At 38.8% G+C, this 16482-nt stretch overlaps 1 protein-coding gene across 3 annotated transcripts in view; it reads right to left on the reverse strand.

The window, feature by feature from the left end:
* rsrc1 (arginine/serine-rich coiled-coil 1) overlaps positions 1 to 16482 on the reverse strand; it is a 242138-nt gene that overhangs the window by 158643 nt on the left and 67013 nt on the right. The gene's annotated exons all lie outside the window — the stretch shown is intronic.

Here is a 16482-nt window from a genome sequence, read left to right on the forward strand (position 1 = left end):
AGTCAAAATGTACTGTAAACCCTAACGCTCTCAACAATTATTTGGTTTAAATAGAGCCAAATCAAAACTTTTTACATATTCTAATACATAGTATTAGACATAGTATTGTAGTACATAGTATTTCAAACTGTTTTTTTATTTTGAGTTTTCAAAACTGACACAGTTTAAGTATCATTGTTTTGAGTTTTATGAACTTGTTTCTTTTAATTTAGACTAACTTAAATTTAAATTAAACTGGACTGGGATTTCTATTTCCCAGCATGCTTTCCTATGACACTGAAAATGTGCATCTAATTTCTAAAATTAAAACTACACTGTGTAACTTTTTTAGTTTACTCTTAGCTAGAATCACTTAGTTCTTTCAAAAATATATATGCTCATTAATGTATATTTACTTCTTTCAAGTAATAAAGTATTCTCGTAAGTTTATAATATACCATTGAAAAAACATAAAGGTAAGGGTTCGGATGGTGGTCACCATGTTGCTCCTCCATCTTGAAAGTACATTAGCCAAAGAGGGACATACCCGTAAATTCAAGCTTCGCTTTTCGCGTTTTAACACTCGATGGCACCGTGTCGAATGTGAAGAGGAGGATTGCTTGAGGCTGCTATATGATGATGGAGGAGCTCTTATTCTCGGGGATATTTGCCAGAGTCGCCAAGGAAGCGGAAAAGAGAATTAAGACGGCAACGCAACGGGCAAATCAACAAGACAAAAGTAAATATTGGAGTGGCCTTTCCAAGATGGAAAGAGCTCATGAGGAGCAACGATTTTAAAAAGAACGCCGACGTTGCCTGCTTTCTTCTCGACAGGTAATATTAATTCAGCCTATTTGTGTATATTGGAAGTTGTATTGTTGCTTGGCTAATAATATCACGGTGTGCTGTGCATAACACTAGAACGACGTCTAGGATAGTTTTCCTCGCGGCAATGATGAAAAAGTATTGTTTACCTTATAACATAAATCCGTGTTCTATGATGGATAACATGAGATTAATATTTTCATTGCATTATAATTTGTAGGCTATATATGTAGGCACTTTAAATTTGAGTTATTTTTCATTTATTTTACTGTATACACACTTAATGTAGTCTAATCTGATAATGCTAGCGTAAGTTAGCTGTTTCTAAGCGAGACTTTCACCTTTACTTTTACATCTGTCCTGTAATCTTATTCATTTAAGACGTATTATTGTACGATGTAAATATATTTCACACTATGACACCTTATTATGACTAGCCTACGAATGGGGCACTGGTAGGTCATTAGAGAAAATGATATAGCCTACAATATAAACTTTGCCTTACGCTAGTGATGTCGTACAATATACAGAATAACGATAGCACTGATAAAAGTTACTTTACTAAGATTAGCTTGCATTCGTCTGGGAACCTGATAGCTGCTGTTAGCAATGAAATGGTAAAAAAATAACGAAAACGTAAAACTATTATTCATTTTACATAGATTAATTTGATCATAGATCATTTGGCAAATTAAATAACTGCAAATTATAATAGTTTTCAAAAGTAACCTCATCACTTGAAGCAACACTCACCGAAGAGGTCGAACTGGAAGCCATGACTAAATCGGCCACCGTAGGAGTTAAAACGAAATCGAAATTGAGAGGAACAGAAACTATTATTCACTGGATGGTCATATACCTTTACACCGCTAGATGGGGGAAGATATCACACAGTGTAGCTTTAAGTGTTATAGTATGTTGGTTTTGTTTTATTTTCTGGTCAAGATTATAGGTGCACTATGTAGTATTTTTGCAGTAAAATATCCAAAAACCACTAGGCCAGTGTTATATATTTTGTTCAGTTGAGTACCTACAATATCCCAGAAGTTTCCAACTATTTGTAAATTGTGAGAAAATGGCTATTTTAACTAAGGACAGGGACGTTGCAGCATTGCATTTGAGGGAGTCGCCTGTCAATTGCGTCATATCTGCGTTACCCTCGGTTTCGGCTTTTATTTGGCAGGAGCGCTTTACTCTTAGCAGTGTGAACAACTGAACGCACGGAGTAACGTCATAACATCGTTTTGAACACACTTAAATGTATCTAATATGATAAACAGAGCTACATTACCTCAAAATCATAACCGGAAGAGCGGATCAGTGCAGGCGCCCGGCGAATGTGTCCCGTCCCGTCATAGTAAAAGTCCCGGTATTCGCGAGGCGGGTATTTGTTTAACAATCGCTCCAGCAGCTGTGCTCAGGTCCACAACACTCGGTCCTGCTCTGCTTTAGACTACAGTAACGTTAATAACCGCATGCATGAACGTGATTTCTGCCCGAGTCCTATTTTCCACCGGCTGTGATGAGAAGACCACATCTCCCAAGATGCTGCGCTCACACATTGCGTCATCAAACTACGATTTGTTTTGAATAGGCGCCCTCCAGTGGACAAAAGCTGCATAGTGCACCTTTAACTTTATGTTAATGTTAAGTGGGAGATTTAGTAATGTTTAATGTTTATTATGCTAGTTTAGAAGAGTTTCTGTTAAGTTGTGTTGTTTTTTGTAGGGTTTCCCGTCATGGTGAAGATCAGCAGATATATGATAAATGTATTATATTGTGTAACCAATTAGCAAGGTGGCATTTATTGAGTTAGCTTAAAGCTACTCAAGTTTCCACTACTAAAAATTTGAGATTAGATGATATTTTTTAAAGTTAAACGTATGAATTATCTTCTATCTATCTATCAATCAAATATTTCAAGTTCAGAGCAATTCAAATGTATAATCTGTAAATTCAAAATAAAAAATTGGAGTTCTGCTTGCTTAAAACTTAAAATTTCTTAAGAAATTTGAGGCAAATGATCACCTATATTTTTGTTTTTGCCAACTTATTTGGGTTTACAGTGTGGTAACAGAGAGCAGCGTAACACCGCGGCACTCGATAAAAGGTATATTTTCCATGTTAATTCGAGTTTTGGCCATAACCAGCCGCGACGGCAACACGCTGTGAATCAATTTTAGAAACAGTTTCTATTTTGGTGCGACGTCGCGGCTGGAACAACAACACAAAACATGGCAATGCTAATCTCAGGTAGTGTTTATGTGCTTTATTTAATGTTAAAAGTGTGTAATGTTACTTTGAATATCATTTAGTGCTCCCAGCTTTGTCATACTGAATGCAGCAAAGGATAATTCACCTCAGATCTTGAAATTAAACACATTGAAACAAAAGCGTTCAAACTGTGAACAACAAACAAGTACATTCTATGACAACAATTGTTTAAGTAACTCATTACGTATTTTAGTAGTTTAAATGGTGTAATATTTGTGAATTTGATAATGTATATTTAATCATTTCCTTGCGAGTGCCGTCAAGATTAATCTCTGGTGCCGTGCACTTGCCGCTAGAGTCCGCCCACACACTGCTCTGACTGGCTGGGGTTTTTTGATTGATTTGTTGCATCTCGTAGTCGCGTTGTGTGGAAAGACAAGTTGCTTATCGCTGGGATCGTATCGCGTCGCGTGTAGTTAGGACACGGTGAAAAGCATGAAACCCAAAGTATTGCTTTAAAATACGTGTACTATCTGGAAAAGCTAACAATTACAACAACTGAGCTGAACGTTTTCACATATTCGAGGCCAAACGAATATGTTAACTAAGGTGAAGTGAACTGATGTGAAGTGTTATTTCGCTGTCTTTTAGAAGGTGTGTGTGTGAGGGACCAGGGACAGTGAATCACACACACATACACACTAGCTAAACGGGCAAGTGGATGTGTTGACAAGCACATTTCCATAACGCTCCTAAATCCAGAAAAAGGTCTGTCATGTCGGGATCTCATAAGCAGCTGTTCCGGTTCTAATCAGTCCTCCCTCTGTCTGTCTGGCCCATAAAACAGCGCAGCCACTGACGCAAACACATTACAGGCCCATCAGGCACAGCTCAGCGTGTGCGCGTCCCTGCGAAACGGCCGTAAAAGTGGGCCGTAGTGAAGCACTACTGATTAGATATGAGTTTGTTGTGGATGGTGACTGCACAGCTCAGCATGAGCAGATCACTTTAATTGGATTGTGGGATTTCATTTGGTTTTGCCCGAGCGCCGTCATCACAGCTCCAGGGCTGGATCTCTGTATGTGTGTGTGTGTGTGTGTGTGTGTGAGAGAGAGTGACTGCGATTGTGGTTATGATTAAACTAAACTAATAAACCCCCACAAGGCAGTAAAACAAGAATTGTGAACATAATCAGAAAATGCTTAACATGTTAAAAGCTTGGCAACCTTTGACAACATGTGCCCGTCCTACAGCCCAGAAGCTCCAGGCATGTGTGTGTGTGTGATTTAACTACCTCCTAATGGTTAACCAGATTACAGAGGCCAGTAAGTGGATTGTTCCAGCTTTCTTTCGCTCACATGGGGTGTTTCCATTGTGATTAGCAGTGGCCAGAGCAGTCCTTACACACACACACACACACACACACACACACACACACACACACACACACACACACACACACACACACACACACACACACACAATGTCCATCTTCATATCAAACACACTAAATATCTGAAAACGAGAAAACTAGCATTTCAAAAGTCTTTTTTCAAAAAGTTAGCAACATAATTATGCCTCCTTTAGAAACATACTAAGTCAGCATCACATATATTTCTTGTGTATAAATAATAATAAAAAGTTAGATATTAGAGCATTGCATCAATAACAATAGCAAGCTAATTTTAAACTTTATTTGACAAAATATGGTGAGTATTAATCTCAACCAGAATACTTCTCTAGCTGCCGAAGTTACCGCCGCTGTTTCTGCAGAAAATGCATTTTTTTGTTGCAGCTTTTGACCACTAAGTGGCGCTACACCGAAGCCTATTTTATTATTGTTTGTATTGTTATTAGTGTTAATTTTGTCAGCTATTTTTTATTTATTTACTCTTAATCTTATTTAGTTATTTCAATCATATTTAGTCAAACTTGCCCTTTGGTTAGTCAAGTTGTAGTCGACTAAATGTCTGGGCAATGGTATTGTGGTCTAGTTTTAGTCAATTAAAACTCAGTCACAATTTTTTTCATGCTGCATAATGGTTAAACTATAATGACGATTATTATACATTTATTTTGATATTTCATAAGAATTATGGCACTTTCACTCATCCGGATGGTTTATTTGACCTCATCTGGTTTCCTGATCTATTATAGGCTATTTATCATGTACATTAACACACTCTTCGTTTACGTCATGGAAATTGGTCAAACAAGAAACTCTCAAAAATTACAACAGTGAAAATCCTAAAAGTAATTCCAATAACTGCAAGTTACATTCATATATATTTTTTTTTATAGCTAACAACATAAAAATACTTTGCATGCCACACAGAGCTGTTATATATTTAATCTATTAATCTATATGAATATTCGCATCCCCATGACACCACGTTTAACATTAGTCTACAAGACATTAGGAAAATGAGATACAGGATATGAATGCAATGTGTGCCATCACATTAAAGCGTAAACATTATTTAGTATCCTTGTCTTGCTATCAAAATATCAGAGAAAGTTTTCAGAGAAAAGTTATTCTCGTTCGGCCAATTAGTAAGTATTTTTAATTGTTTTGAACAAATCTATAAATGTATACAATTTTGACTATACATTGCGCACGCGCACACACACACACGCATGCACGCGCACACACACACACACACACACACACACACACACACACACAAACTGATTTTGCCTTAAAAGGCAACAAGATCGCTTTACAATGTCTCGTCTTTTTCAATAAATTTTGCATGAAAACACATTGTGCTGGGTGTGGAGAAGCCTGCTGTCATCCTAGAGGTCTGATAAATCTTTCATGAAAACAACACCACACGTGGGTCTGTAAGCCCCCCGCTACGCCGCTTTCCCCTTTGATCCTCACACACATACGTCCTGCAACGTGGATGCAAATCACTCACGAACCACTTCAAATGTGTCTGTGTGTCAGAGTGCATACAGCAGGTTAACAAACCACAACATGCTAAAAATCCAGCGGAAAAAGAGGATATTTGAGGAGAAAAGCCAAACGGGAAGCACCAGGGAAGAGCTTTTAATGTGCATATGTCCCTGAGCGCAGAACAACAGTGTCTAAACCGTAAGAGTGATTGATGGGTGCGGGATTCTCACACACACACACACACACACACACACACACACACACGCCCTACCGCATTAGCATAATCCTCATTAGTCGTGTAGTTTTCAAAACTTTATACTGTTGTCATTATATTGATTATCAGCTCTTTATGGTTATACAAATAATACCTAGGGATCATCTGCATTCATATCCATATGGCACATAGATATAATTCTGAGTTCCTTGCTGACTCTCTGCATATAATTTATTCACAATTTCAAAAAACGTTATTTTATGTTGCTAAGAGGACCAATATAAAATAGTCCATTTTGTTAGTTTTGCCTAACTTATGCATAAACCTGCAATAATTAATAACTCATTCTTAAATGGTTATGCTTTTAATGTTTACATGGCATGCAGTTCCCTAAAGGCAAAATTATTGTAATGTAAATGTATTAACATTAATAATAATGATTATAAAAGCAAGGAAAATGATTGACAATTATGATTCTTGTCATAATCGAGCAGCACTAGATCATAGAGGTGCATGATATACGAGCAGTGAATATATTACTGGCTGATAACTGGGCTCGTTTTAATCGTGATCATCTGCTGTTTGTAAAAGTATGCAGCAACAGGGGAAAGTTACTTTTAAAAGTAATGTTACTAGGTTACTTTATATGGAAAGTAATATTACAGTACTTTTGTGTAATTCTTTTCTCACCTGGGCCTCATGTATAAATCTGTGTGTAGAGTTCATCCTAAAGCGCGTGTATGCACAAAAGCGAGAGTTGCACAATAGTTTTCAGATTTATAAAATCATGTGTACACCCAAACCTGTGCAAAACTCCCTTTATAAAACCCAGTCAGCGAAAGATGATGTGTGTACACACGTCCACCCCGTCTCCTCCCGGAAATAAACATACATTGAGCTTACAACACCTAGTTTTACATATCCTCATCTGCATATTACTTCGATCCCCATGACACCACGTTTAACGGTAGTCTAGAAGACATTAGGAAAATATGAGATACAGAATATAAATGCAATTTGAGCCATCACATTACAGTGCTAAACATTATTTAGTATCCTTGTCTTGTTTAAAGGGGGGGTGAAATGCTGTTTCATGCATACTGAGCTTTTTACACCTTTAAAGACTTGGATTCCCATCCTAAACATAGACAAAGTTTTAAAAACTAATGTTGGACATTTGATGGAGTATTTCTGTGTTAAAAATACTCCTTCCGGATTCTCACAAGTTTCTGAGAGTTTTTTTCGAGTATGGCTCGGCTTGACGTCGATAGAGCGGAAGGTCCTTGTATGGGCCGTACGGGCTCTTCTCCTGGTAGGGTGCGCGTGCGTGACTAGAGCGAGAGAGGAAATGCACGCCCGTAAACACTCGCTCAGCTGCAGATCCAGTCGATCCAGGCGCAGCGCTCCACTATATTCCTATGGGTGACGTCGAGCGACTTCAACGCTTCAGCACAGCATTCTGGGAAGGCAGCGCTGCATTTGAACCGATTTGAACGCAGAAATGACGGGAAGCTTCACAACATCGCTTCAGTCACGTCGCAAAGTGGATCTCCACACTCCAAGAAGTGTGTTTTTGATGGAGCGATCCCAGCGATAAAGGTTCGGTCCTGCTTTGGAAGCAGCCGGTGAGTAAAACTGCTTCAAATGTCTGTGCTGTCGGCTATCGTCGCGTGAGTAAACATCAGTAAACGACACGATCGCGTGCTTCGTCATTCAAATGCGCTAACGGTTACTCCATTGTTGTTCTCTGTATAACGTTACACTAGTCTGACGTGCAAAACCGTTTTGCTTGCTACTGCTAAGGTTTAGTCGCATACAATAGTCCATAAACCGAATCATGTCCTCATAAACTGCGAGTAAACACACACAAATGTTGACAGGCCACTAAATACAGTCCATACCACAGAGACGGACGTCCTGCTGCTGCTGTTTCTATTTCAGCCTCCGGATCTGATTCTGGATCATATCTGTATTAGCTGAGATCGATAGCAAGAGTTTCTCCAAGCTTGAGGACGTCACCTCTTTGTGCGCGCTCGTCATTCTTTAGCTCCGCCCACCAATACACCTCCAGCCGCTCGTTTTTTTCCGGAAAGACTCGGTACAGCCTATATTCCTTTCATAAATATAATAAAACTTAAGACTTTTCAGAGATATGAAGGATACAATATTACTCTATAGGTACTCAAGATTGACATGAGATTGACTGAAACTGAGTGTTTCACCCCCCCTTTAAGGATGAATAAAGGCTATCAAAATGTTAAAAGCCAAATTATAAAGGCTAAATTATTTAGGAAAAGCCAAATTATATAAAGTACATTTCAGAGAAAGTTTTCAAGGAAGACATATTCTCAGTCTTTTTTGCTAAAATAGTAGCTATTAGGGGATGGGCAACATATACTTAAACGGTTAGTTCACCCAAAAATATATTGCGTACACCTGGATTGCAGAGGTGCGCACAGCTTCATAAATCAGGCGGTGAGAGGAGTGTAAGCATAATCTTACGCCAACATATACGCCCGTTTCTACGCAAGATTGATAAATGAGGGCCAATCAGCACACAAAAACAAAATAAAGACTTTAAGTTATTGATGTGAACTCGACGCATGCGCGAGAATATGACGCAGCTCCACCGTTCATGACCCAGAAGAGGAGGAGCCGCGCTATCGCCTGAGCTAACGGCCGAGACCTACACGGAAGACAATAACTTGGCAGATAAAGTCATTATTTAGATTTTTTTTGTAGATTTTTTTTCCGATTCTCGTTGCTTCGTAAAAACATTATTGTACAGCCACTGTAGTGAGATGGACGTCGTATCGATGTTTTAGTGCCTTTATGGGTCTTGTGAGCGGGAATGTACTGAATGCCAATGGAGGCCTTTCTGAAGCCTTTCTCAGCTTTACACTAAAATATCTTCATTTGTGTTCTGAAGATGAACGAAGGTGTTACGGGTCTCCAACAAAATGAGGGTGAGTAATTAATGAAATACTTTTCATTTTTGGGTGAACGAAACCTTTAATGTTTATCACATTTAGCAGTGTTTTATGTAACTTCAAAGAGATTTCTGCACAATGACACCAAAATGACACTTGGGTAGGCCAAATCCAGGCGGAAATCCCCAAAAATTATCCCAGAGCTTAAGATGTTAAACAAAACCAAATGTATACAATTTTGCCTACAAGATAACATGCTTTAGGGTGTTTATACAATATACCTCTTTAATGGAAATAGATAGGTGACACCTTTTTTTGCGTGTCACTGACAAATTTTTTATTTTTTTTAAAAAACATTTTGCCTTTAAATTCTATCCATCAAATACAATGGTATCTTCATAATGTTGGGAAGATCACAGAAGGATTATCATTAGGCTACTGACCGCCTGGACATGACATCAACAGCAGTGGTTCACATTATTGTCATCTGACCATTTCACACCGGCCAATGGACCGCTCTACCGCCGAACGAAAGAGCGCATCATTGATAATTGTTCTCGCAAGAAATATTTCTCAGAGCACGAGTTCAACAAATTAGCAGAGGATTATCATGCTTCTAGCACTCCTCGCTGTAATTAAAACATTAAAGCGTAGCGTGCCACAGGAAAAGTGTTCAAAAGCATTTCTATCTAAATTCATATCATTTTTACTTAACTTCTGGAATAATGACTATGTAATTTGAGTGCTTACCTCCATCAATGAGAGTGGAATATTTAATTAAATGTGTATATCAAAATGAAATCATCATTCTGTTGCCTTTATTACTTCGCTCACTCCAGCTTGAGATTTTAGACGATCTTGGGTGTGCGCACATAATTACACAGTACAAGTTAATTATTTATAAATCCCGATATGTGCGTATAAAATTGAGTGTGCCTATTTCAATGCCTTGTTTGTGTACGCAACGTTTATACATCAGGCCCCTGGACTGGGCTTGTTTGTTTGTTTAAAAAAAATGGACAAATATAAAGGCCCTTTTGCATCAAAAGTGAAATGAATAAGCCTCAGGCTGAAGGAAATGCACATTCAAGCCTGTACATCAGTGGTCGGCAATGGGCGGCCCGCAGGCCAAAACTGCCAAATAATATCTGGCCTGCGCCCACAGCCAGATTGTATAGATAACGGCTGGTTCTGAAATATATCTGTCATGATAGGGTAATGGAGGCCAGCTAGTGAGAGCTGTGCAGGTAAACTCCCGTCTAGTGGCTTACACAGGAGATTGCAGCCTTTAGCCTCATTGATAGAGCGTCAGACATCCATGGGGAAAGACCCGAGCGGGGGGTGCGGAGCAGAGAAATAGTTCCAGTTACAATCAATTTGTCTTCAGTGATTTTGCCTTCAAAAAAAAAAGTACAAGAACGTTTTTGCAGCAATGTTTTATTTTGGGATGAATTGAGAGCTTTTAATTTGAAAAGTTCTGAAAGACATTCAAAAGAGTGTGTGGACTGGATTGCTAGACACGCCTCTAAAAGAGCCGTCATGAAATATGTGTTATGATAAAACTAACAGTGAACCATTGAAGCGTTTGCTTATAATGCAGAGCCTCAGCACCAACACATAAATAACTTAAATTCAGCTTCCTTTTGATAAAAAAATATTGACAACCGGCAAAAAAATAAGCTGCCATGCTTAGTTTCATGTTGCCGTCTTATATTATATTCTTTACAAACAGCCACAACTTCGTTGCAGATCAGACACACCAGCTTTGCATTCACAAAACCAGGTGAGCCACAAAAACAAACGTGTCACTAGTAGCCTGACGTGGTAATTCCCAGTTCTAGCCAGAATATGAGTCTGATATTGCTCCATTGGGCTGGGATTATGGGGAGTGTTTCAAAACGAAACAGGGAAGACCTGAATTGGATAGACCTACGACCAATCAAATACCCCTTTTCCACCAGAATGAACCGAGTGCTAGTTCAGAGCCCGTGCTAGTGTGAGTTCTAAGTTGGTTCGACTTGAGAGCCTTTATGAACCGGTTTGGCTTTCCACATGTAAGAGAGCCACCGCAGAGCTAGGTCTTACGTCACTGTATACGTCTCATCTTTCTCGCTAGCGTTTTAGCAATGCTAGCGAGGCAGCGGGAAATACAAACACACCAGGCTTGTTCGAGATGCATCGGCGCTGCGCAGACCGATCCGTGTATGATATCAAAATACCGCGTGAGCGATTCAAAAGCATAAGGAGTCGTTGGCGCTCGCTCTACTTTGATGTCAAACGCAATCGGTCTGCACAGCGCGCGCCGATGCATCTCGAACAAGCCTTCCATCAGTGGCTCATGGCTTTATGATCCTACATCAGCATTAAAACGCCGCAAATCCAACGCATTCGTGCAGCTCTCCATGATTTGTATAGACGGAGATTACAATCCAGCAGCTGTTAGCTTGATTAGCTGCTATTGAAAAAATGGCGGTCACAGGTTTGTGTTCGTCTTGTTGATCACGGTAACGCCGCCCCCAGCTGGTGACGCAAGCGGTTCTTACTTCTAGCCCAGCAATGTTTTGGTGTTACTTAAGAACCACTTTTCCTGGCTCGGAGCTGGTGCTTTGGCTGTGGAAACACAAAGAACCGATTTGAAACTAGGCTCTGGCTCCGATTTAGCACCAGCACTGCCTTGGTGGAAAAGGGGTAAGAGTGACGGAGAGAGTGACGTATGTTGAGCAACGCATCGTAGTGGGAAGTTCAGATCATTTTATGTACTCGGACCTTTGAATCTCGTTCAGTAAAATGAACAAATCTTTTTTCAAGTCATTTTGTTCATTTCAGCAGAATATGATTAAAATGTCACATTAAATTCCCAAACACATCTAGTACTTATGCAAACGTTGATCACATTTGGAATAAAAAATAAATTATAAGCTAATGCAGCCAAGGCCAAACTTTAAGAAATGATTCATTAATTGCTCAGCTGGGTCTTCAGGCTATGCAGTCTGTTAGCTCACCTCACCTCCAAATCCCAGTCGTTCTTTCTTTTGTCAATTCACACTTAATCCCGTCTGTTCTCTGGAAAAATGAGTAACGCTAAAGTCCTCCTGTCTTTAGGTTTGAGTTGTTAGTTATGTCATCATCTGATCTGTCTGATCTGGACCGTGACAGCCAAGCGGCTCCTCCCCCAGTTTCTGTTGAAGCCAATATGGAAGTGACTTAAACTGCGATTCATTGACTGGCCACTAGGGACAGGCTCCAGAAGGGAGCAGAATCTCATTGAGCTCCATGTTAAAATTCCCAGCTTTACAGCAGAAATAAACATATTTACAGCCTGGGACAAATTGTAGTTTTGGCCTATACAGCTAATTTTGACCTTCATGACAACTGTGAGGGGGGTGAATTTTTTATAACTCATTCATTTACATTATATAAACAGGGCTCGACATTAACGCTTGTCCGCTTGTCTGGGACAAGTGGGTTTTTTGAAGGGACAAGTGAAAGAGAATTTTACTTGCCCGACGGACAAGAGCCTGATTAAAACAAAAAATAGCTAGCGAATCACCAAAATGCAAGAATGATTGTGCATTAATTTAGTGTAAGTGGCGATCGATAGTGGATGATAATGAACTGACGATAACAAGGTCGCGCTGTTGACGCTCGTGCAGCCTCTCGAGGAGAAATCACAACACTAGAGCGTTTAAGCTGTTTTCCTGAATACCATCACGACTGAAACTGACACTGCTTTCATATGACAGCTCCATAAACAATTAATTAACATTCACTCACATTAACATTCACTTAAAGTCACTTACATTTTAGATGCAATATTGAGTGATCTGTTCTATTTTAACAGCGAAAATCGTTCATTTGCAGAACCGTAACGCGTCTCACAGCAACAAGTGTTACTGAATGATTCAGTGTTTGAATGAATCGTTTGAATGAATGACTCGCTCATTAAGACGGCCATCTGCTGCCACATACTGGAGGTTCAGTTTCACGTTTAAACATTTCTTTCCAACATTTCTTTTTTCTCTATTCAAAACTACAAATCTCTAAACATTATTTAATGCAGTTGTAATTTTATTTAATTTGTAAATTGTTTAATTTTATTGTCAACAGCCCTTCAGTGTCTTAATTTAACTCAATATATTGATCAAATTTAACAATATAAAATTAAACCTGAAGCATAGCCTATATTTGATAAGATTAGGGGGTAATGCCCTTTATAAAGGGTAAAAATATCACAAATTTGAAATGATTCAATAAAAATTTTTAAAAAATCACAAATCACAAATATGCAGATTTAAATATGTCAAAGCTGATTGAACACTGGTGAGAATATTGCTTCAGAAGAAATTATAGTTACAACACACACACACACACACAATTAAAACATATCAAACCTTTTTCCGGACAAGCTCATTTTTTACTCGGACAAGTGAATGAAAGATTTACTTGTCCGAAGGACAAGCACATGAACATGCTTAATGTCAAGCCCTGTTATAAAGCCTTAAAGTTCTGCATAATTAAGGGCATGGTTACTTTGAGTGACAGGTGGATAACCATTTATGTCCCGCCTCTTTTCCCATTGTCAGTTATAATCCAGAAGTGACACACAATGACTCGCTCGCAAGATGGCGACGCCCAGCTCGTCTCTACTTTGGGCTTCAGAACGGTTTATTGGACTCCCATGGATGACGTCACGGACACTACGTCCATATTTTTTACAGTCTATCTATGGTGAGCCCAATAAGCAATGCATACAGTCCCAAAAACAGAATTGATTAGTTCACCTTCGAGTCTTTGGGTTCCAGTCATTCGTTCTCAGCCCCATAGACTGAGTGCAGAAGATCCTCTCCAGACCTGATGGCCTGTCGCACATACACATCAACACAAAATGAACAAATTGCTCTCTGAGACAACTCGCTGTTTCCGAGTCATATTTAAGATTATTTCAAAAAGAACAAATCGTTCATGAACGAGGCATCACTAATGTCAACATAACTCAACTGCGCATATGCTGGAAGAAGATGATGATGAGTGTAAACGATCTTTGCCGGAGTTGTAAAATAATTTAAGGATAAACCGAGTATTTACTAACACAATCATCATTTTTGAGATAAATAATAAAGGTGAATGCATATACGAACAAGCTTTCCATTTAGGAACAGAACAGACGAATACGTTGCTTTATCTGTCAATCATCACATAAAGCCCGCTCTGACAATTTGATTGGACCAAACAGTTTTTGTTCGGGCATAATTACTCCACAATATATCGAATCCAGACCGAATTGCCCGACCCCAAATGTTGTGGGGGGGGGGGGGGGGGAAACTAAATTCGGCAGGCTACTCTATTTAATAGAGTAACAGCTCATGTCCAGTTACAAAAGACACTGTAACAGTATGTCAGGCAATTCTAGTTGGATTTTTCATCAATTTATTTCTTAAACTATCCCTTGACTATATTCTGGCCCGTCATTTAGTGTCGCTTTTTTGTGTGGCTCATGGCCAAATATACTTGCCGACCCCTTCTGTACAGCATAGGGGGTGAAGTTAAAAAAAAAAACTTTCAGCTGTGCGGCCATTCTAGAAAAAGATAGTCTTCTGCAATCCAGTTTCCTTCTGAACAGAAGAACAAATTAGTATAGTTGAACGGAAACATCAATATCAACTGCTAAGACAAAGTAAGATTAAATACATAAAGTATATTTGTGTTATGTAACATTCAATAATTGCAGGTTTGCGTAATATTCCGAGCTTTAATTCATTTTGAGGAATACTGAATCTGTTTTTGTGCAAGTGAGATTTTAGAGCCACTTACTCCTGATTTCTCTCACTGTGGGGACAGGAGAGCTTTCAGTCTATAAATCAGAAAACAAGATAACTTGCGTTACTTATTTGAAAAAGTATTTTGGTGTAAATTTAAAGGTAATGAGTTACTTTACCCATTACTTGGAAAAAAAGTAATCTGATCTGATGACTTGTGTAACTTGTAATCAGGGACGTGCACGGGGGGGTTGCTCAGGTTGCCCGGGCAACTGCCCATATGCCCTTCTCGACTCACGTTGCCCTTCCGAGGTGGAAAAAAATAAATTAAAAAATCGTACAATGGATGCAGAATTTCATGTAGGCCTAGATACAAAAAAAAAAATACAAAAAAAAAAAAAATTCGCAAAGCCTCATTCACTTCCATATTCGGGTACCCGTCCGAAAGTGAAAGTCAAGCAATTGCTCTTGGCCCCCCGCTGGCCTGGGGCCTAAAGACAACGACAGGTTAAGAATAAAATGCAACGACAAACTTCTTGAGCGCCCCTTTGATAGTCAATGCAGTAAAGTGCAATGACACTGTTATCAGTCGTCGCTGACAGCAGCCACCCAAACACGCGATCTCTGCTGCCGGCAAAATACTAAACCTCCCGGCAATCATGAAGCGGAATTGTGCTTTAGGAATCCAGAAAAGACAAAAGAGAAAAAACAAGATAGTGGTAAGATATAAATTACATTATATAAAATAGCTCTATTTGTACAAAAATGGTGTAATTTTGCAGCAGGTAGGCTAGCAAAAATATGTTTATGTTAGCTAACGCTACCTGCCTGATGGCAAATGCTGCTTGTAACGAACAGTTAGTGCAACTTTTTTCCTTTTTTTTGCAACGAATGGACAGAATATGGTTACATACTGTAATAAGTTTTTTAACTGGAAAAGAAAGATGCAGATCTGTTCCAGAATAACTGTTTGTTGTATTTAATGACATAAAATTGCTATAGCTTTGTAATAGGTTTTGATGAAAGTGGCATAGCATGCTATACTAACTATTTTTATGCTATCCATAAATAACCTGGAATAGTTAATATAGCATTAACTATTATTATAAACATTATTTAACCAGAAAGAGGCAGAGGAACATGATTTTTTTTCATAGCTTATCTTAATGTGCTAGTGTCGGGATATTTGGTAGTAACAGTTTATGCAAATATGATATTATTTTTATAAGTTACCAATGGATCTTGAACAGTTACTTTATTCGGTGTGGCAATTTTTACACTGTTGCATTTTGAAGTACAGTATCAGGACACATGTTTTACTGGTACTGTTTATTAACTATTTAACAAGGTATTATAGTCATCTGTTGCAACTTTATAATAACCATCCAGATAATGTTTACAAACCAACTAGTAACCCTTAACAAAGTGTTAGGAATATTTGGTCTGTCTATCTATGTAATGTTTATAGATGTTTTAAAAATGTGTTCTTAATGTTTTACAAACATTTTTTAATCATTACCCGTTTATCTGTAGAAAGTTAGCCATGTCCATTTTGCTCAGGGCCCCCGAATTCCTTCTAGCCGCCCTGGCTGAGCCAGCATGAGCGGCACTAGAAGGAGATTGTCACGGTTGTCGGGTGAGACTTAACGTTGTCGGAAAGGTATA

This window comes from Pseudorasbora parva, chromosome 8 (genome assembly GCF_024679245.1).
Source record: "Pseudorasbora parva isolate DD20220531a chromosome 8, ASM2467924v1, whole genome shotgun sequence".
Taxonomy (NCBI): Eukaryota; Metazoa; Chordata; class Actinopteri; order Cypriniformes; family Gobionidae; genus Pseudorasbora; species Pseudorasbora parva.